Below are 6674 nucleotides of genomic sequence, written 5' to 3'. Positions count from 1 at the left end.
GATGATCATGATAACGAGGATGAGTGTGACATTTCTCATGATCATGAGAATGACCCTACCATTGAGGATGATGGTGATGTTGATGAGGATGATCAGGACATCGATACCATTATCAATGGACAGAATATCGATAGTGGAATAAATTTAATTGTAGCCTTACAAATTGATCAAATGGATATTGATGTTGGTCGTTTGGCAAGGATGGATCTTATTGAAGATGAGATCGAACCCTAACCAATCCATCACTATATCATTCTAAATTGATGACATTTCTATTGTATATGTTGTCTTTTAATTATCTCACGATTTATTTTTGAATATATTTCATTGTTGTAAATGCATGTAGTGGGATTGTGTAATGATATATACTGTAATGCACTATGAGATGGTGTAAAGAAAATAGTTTTTAATTTTGTAAAGAAATTTAGTTTTTCTAAATAAAGCGCGTATTGATGCGTGTATTAATGCGTGCTCTTTTCATCAATTCTTTGTGTTCGAAAATGCTTGCCTTCACACCATATAGCATTGAACATAGTGCACTAGACCAAAATAGAAGCAATATTTGTGTAAGCAATGTGAATAAATATTAAAAGCAAATCACTTACAACTAATGCAACACATTAGTTCTATGTACCTTTAACATGCATCCTCGTGCATACTCCCATTCTTCCGCCATGATATGCAGCCCCTCATCGCTCTCTACTCTCTCCATTTCCTCATGCAACCAATCAACATGGATATCATTCGGAAGTGTTGCAGATGCTTAGAATACGCCTTACGAGAGCCATGTTGCCTCCGAAAGAGAGCTCTTTCTGCTTGCCTTTTTGTCTTTAAATCCTCATATCTTGTAACCCATCTGCTCATCACATAACTATTAAGGATGCAAGTGAAATTGAGATCATCAATCAATGTTCTGTCAATTACTTTACTCTGTCCTTCTCCTTGAGACACAATAGAGGTCATTCTCAAGTCCTCTTCATTGCTCCATAGTCATGGCAAAGAGCTGTCCACCTGACCAAGAAATTGTGAAATATATACAAGAGACTCTTGTATCAACCAACCCTCGGCCATGCTTCCTTCGGGCCTTGCACTTTTCCTCACAAAGTCTTTTAAGGTCTTCATGAAGCGCTCTAGGAAGAACATCCAACGTGCATGCACAGTGCCACATAAAGCAATGTCGTCCACTAAATGCACAATGAGATGTAGTTGACTTGTGAGAATGGTTAACGGAATCTACCAAACAAACCACCTCCACTGCCATAACACGCGCATCATCCAACATGGCTGGATCAATTGCTTTGGAACTAACATATCTAAAAAATAAATGAATAGTATGTTATACCTCATGCACGTTCATTTTGCAAGGTATAATGAAGGGTGATCTGACATGGGTTTTACATACCTCACAAGCTCGCCCATCTTATAAATACATTTTTTCAAACTCTTATTTGCACAATGGTCAATGCTAGTAGGTAGTATGAACTGCACACATAAGAGCACATGTATGTATGGTTTATGGCATTACAAAATTTAATTTCAAGCATCTTGATGACAAGGCTTCATCGACACCGGTTTTTGAAGGGTGCACATTCTCTATTTTACGTGCTTCACTTAAACTACTCAATATACAAACAGTTTATGGATGGAGCAATGCAAGTCTTGACGCATTATTGAAGTAAGCATTCTAACTTGCAAATTTGAATTAGTGGTTTAGGGTTTAGGGTTTAGGACTAATTGATGATATTGGATGCAGGCTATTATCAAACATGCTTCCAAAGGAAAATAGACTACCCACCTCTCAAGAGACATAGCGAGGCGCTATGTGACATCTCTTGGAGGATTGGATTATGATCGCATACATGCATGCGTCAATGATTGCATTCTCTTTCGTGGGATGCATAAGGAGGCTCGACATTGTCCCACTTGTGGTGAAGCAAGGTATAGAACAGATGTGAAGAGTTTTGATGTACCTCGTAAAGTCTTGCGACACTTTCCTATAATTCCTCAAATCAAACACATGTTCAAGTGCAAATCCATAGCAGAGCTCATGTCATGGCATTCCTCACATCGATCGGATGATGGCATGTGGAGAATTTCCGCAGACACTCCTGCTTGGAAGCATATTGAAGATGAGTGGCCCAGCTTTAAAACAGAGCCCAGAAACTTGAGACTTGGCCTAGGTATGGATGGAGTGAATCCATTTGGTTTCAAAAGCACCGCATACAACGTGTGGCCAGTTGTGTTGGTGAATTATAACCTTCCACCATCAATGGCGATCAAGAAGGGAGATCTTATGTTATCCCTTCTAATTCCAGGGAAACATAAAGTCAAGCATATGGATGTTAATCTCGAGCCGTTGATTGATGAGTTGGAGGAACTATGGAGAGGTATTGCGGTGGTGGACATTAGTAGGCCTCCCTCCTCTCGACACTTCGACTTAAAAGCAGTGTTGATGTGGACAATGCATGACTTTCCAGGATATAGCGATTGTTCTAGTAAGAATTCTAATTACCTCGCTACTCTAATACTATTGGCTATATTAATTATAACTATTGACTTTATTATTCTAACTTTTATTTATATTTTAACAGGTTTGAAAACATCGGATAAACATACATGTCCTGTTTGTGGCCCTTCGTTAGTACATGAGTATGCTGACGGTTTGTGTAAGACCATATTCGATAATCATCATCAATTTCTCCCGTCAGATCATCCTAAATATGTTGCTAGTAAGAGTAACATTCCTCCACAAACACTTCGTGCAAAAGATTGGAAGCGTATTTGGGAGTCTACAAATATTCTTTATCCAGATGGCATGAACATGTATAGTAATGTTTTTCAATCTTGTTTTGTGTAGTCTCTAATTGGATTAAAGATCACATAGAGCAATCCCTTGTGTAGGTACTCCTTTTTTTTTTTGGCTACCATATTGGACCCATCTTAAGATCAACCATCTTCTTGATCCCATGCACATCTTCAAGAATGTGGGATTTGGTATTTGGGAACATGTTATTGGTAAACGAGATAATGTTAGTGTACGGGAGGACTTGCGGGTCGCAGGACGTATGCGTCAAGCTTGGCCCCCACGAGAGGAGAGTGGGCATGTTCATCTTCCGCCTGCACCATGGATTATATCAAAGAAAGAGGAGAAGCAGGTAAAGCAGGCCATCACCACTTAGCGTACTCCCACTGGATGCATGAGATCATTGAAGGGAGCCTTTACAACCACTAAGAAAAGAGGCGTTGAGCAACTATATGGGTTGAAGTCCCACGATTTGCACAAGATGCTCCAAGTAAATGTTTTCCAAGTCTTGTACATTGAAATTAGAAATGCGAAGATCCAATGGTCTCCATTTGGATCCTCGTGCCTCCACATGCTGCCTGCTCTTCACGCCACCCTCTGCTCGTTTCTTTGCCTCCTTCCACTCGCGTTTGTGCGCAGTGTGTCAGGTTTCTCGGCAAGATAGCCACCCGCAACTACATTTAGCCCATCATTGTACGCGAGTTTCTTAAGGTGATATCTTTTATTACTTAAGATCTTCCTTATTCGCGTCCTTCCCCATACATCCGAGAATGTCACATGTGGGGGATTTGGGTACCGACTATGTACAGCATCTATCACCTCCCCAACTAATCGGCTATTTTGATCTTTAAATCTAATAAAATAATTTCTATACAAGTTTGATACTACCCCACGCATGTACTCCATTACCTCTTTCCCCCTCGCATCCATCACTATCCCGCCCCTATCCGTCACATCACAGCAGATCACTCCCTCCACCTCTCTCATCTCCTCCTCATCCTCACTGTCTCCTCTAACTCTTCTCCCTCTATCTCCTCTCTCATAGCGTGCTCTACTACCTCCCCCACCAAAGCACCCGCCGCATCCTCCACTCCCACTCTTCCTACTGCCGGGTGGAGTCACGACTGGGGCATTGTCTACGTGATGGTGGTTGTGAGCCCTGACGTCACGGTGGCTCTGAGGGAGTACATGATGGTGGCTGTGAGCCCTACCGTGACGGCGCCTGGGAGGGTGTGCCTGAGTGTGTCTGGGAGGACGGGGTATGTCTCCTCGGTGGGCGCGGAAGAGGAGAAGCTACATGCCGTCTCGTCGTACTCGTAGGCATAGACGGCAGTGGAGTGACCTGGATACTCGTGGGCGGGGTATAGATACCAGGCATGGAAGGAGGGGGATGGGCATACATGTACTCTGTAAGCTCAACTGGACCAGGATGGCATCCAAAATGATTTAGCATCTCCATCAGCCAATTGTTGTACGCAAATGGATCGGATGAAGGACCTGGATCCATAAAGAATCTGAAAAAATAAAAGTATATACATGATTGCATCAAAGCACAAATGCAAGCTAGCACATATGATTTTGTGAAGGCAAGCCATATGCAGATGGGATCATCTCTCTGAAGAACCTGGATAGCAAGCATGGGTGAAACACAGTCGCGTGTATAAACCCGTCAAAAAACGCGTGTATACACCTGTCTCAAAAAATGTGTGTATATGTCCGTGAAACTCTGTGCAGACAGCATACATGCAGACATACACGCACCCTGCGAATTTTTTTTTTGAAAGCGACCGACCTCTGACAAATCATCCTTATAAAAAGCTCACTGTCGCCCACTGTCACAATCGTTCACACGAGATGGCAACCAGAGAAGGAGAAGGACGGAAACAAATGCATAAAGGAAAGAGACAATAGCATAAACAAATGGAAGAAAAGAGACAGGACAAAGAACAAACTGACTCACCTCTGAAAAAGTGAGTCTTCTTTTTGGCTGGTTTCCTTCACCCGTGTGTGCTCCTTGTCTGCTCCTTGCAGTTAGTTTTAGTGCTCTGTTGGAAGAGGCGGCCGGATCTGGCAACGTCGAGTCATGGGTGGCAGAGTTCGTAAGTATCTTGCCACTTTCTTTGATTGTTTACTTAATTCATTGATTCTATGATTGTTTTAATCTTACAAATTGTGTTGATTATGATACAGCGACGCCGACGGGTTACGGGGAGGAAGTCCACAACCCACGATACTGGGTATGCTTGCCGGCATAGTAGACGTGACACGTGGGCCATCTTCAGAGCCGAGGGACGTATTACGAACGCGTAGTTTGAGATGGCCATGAGACCCTATGGTCGACAGGTACTTGAAAACTCTAAACGAATGATTTTGGTTTATTGAATTACATATATATATATACTTATATACTATATATTACTTGAACAGGCACAAGCTACTGATGATCCACCTGCCACCACTGCAGAGGGTGGACGTGAGCACTACTCATCGGACATTCCGATCGATGTGAGCTCATCTGATCATGGAGGGAGCACCGAGTCATCATCTGGGTCTGAGTAGTACTCAGACTTATAGTATTAGATTCCATATTGAGGATGTGGTTGTATATACGCGGATAATGTGTGAAATATGTGTGTATAAGCGCAGCTAAACTGACAAAACTCGTGTATACACCCTCCTATCAGCGCGTCTAAGTGCAGCTAAACTAATAGAACACGTGTATACGCCCGTGTATCAGCGCGTCTGACTATTCCTATACACACGCTTTTACACGCATGTCTCTCGCCACGATGATACACGCGCACGGGCCCGTTACCTTTTTTCCACAATTCATTTTTAGTGGCTAGGAGCGCGGGTATGAGCCCGATCCCTTGTAGTGTTCCATACAATTGTAAGTATCGCAAGTAGAAAGAGGCATGTGAGATTTTCTGATAGAGATGTTTCAATCTAAGTCAGCTTATTTCTTGTTTGCAGATATTTTTCCTCTTCAAACATGGTAGAGGAGCAACCATTGGAAAGCCTTACTGGAACATTTCAAGCATTGCATGTAGACATTGGTCAGGCAATGTTTTCTTATAAAATAAGTACATAACTGCTTAAGGAAAAGGTCTTCTTTTACCGGCACTCCTATTTGGTGCCAAAGTAGGACGGTGGGTTTGGTAAGCTACAGATAATCACATCTCCACCCCTATCTTCTATCGAATGGCCAATTCCAGATGCTTGGACTATAATGGTCATGAAATCAAAGATGCTTTGTGATATACAAGGGGCTTTAAAGTTTGCAAAGCCCTCTCGATCTGAGTCTTAGTTGGGTATGCCCAATACATCTTTTTGCCAAGATGTTCAATCAATTTTGTTTCTCACAAACACCTACCATGTTTGTGTGCAAGAAGGTATTAGGTGATGACATGGTAGCCTTGCTTGGAGACCAGTGGTGGAGGACTGTAGAAGGGATACATAAGGATGACACATTCAAGTGCAATATAGTAGAATCTAGTGTCTCATTTTGGTATCTCAAAGCTCGTGCCACACTACACATATGCTTGTATCAAGAGCGGTGGATGAAAAAGAATAGTTGTTGGGTCCAATGCAGATAGATGAACAAGTTATTTTTCCTCTCAATATATGCGTTTGGTTGCTTAGTAGTGCAATGGAAGTTGTAGGTGCCAGTAGACATTGGAGCCTCCTAAATATTAGAGAGAGCACCTCAATATCGTGGGAGGTGAGGATATTAGCAGAGCACAATTCAAGGTGAACAATAGGAAGATTCGAAAACGACTAGAGCCAAAGACCTTGGTAGATCCCAATTGGGATGTTGATGGTATATCGCTCGATTAATGAGGATTTTGAATTTTGTAAATTTTGAAGCTAC

This window comes from Cibotium barometz, chromosome 57, assembly GCF_041138505.1.
Source record: "Cibotium barometz isolate CiBa-2024 chromosome 57, ASM4113850v1, whole genome shotgun sequence".
Lineage (NCBI taxonomy): Eukaryota > Viridiplantae > Streptophyta > Polypodiopsida > Cyatheales > Cibotiaceae > Cibotium > Cibotium barometz.
The sequence above is the reverse complement of the archived record's forward strand: the minus strand, read 5'-3'. Positions refer to the sequence as shown.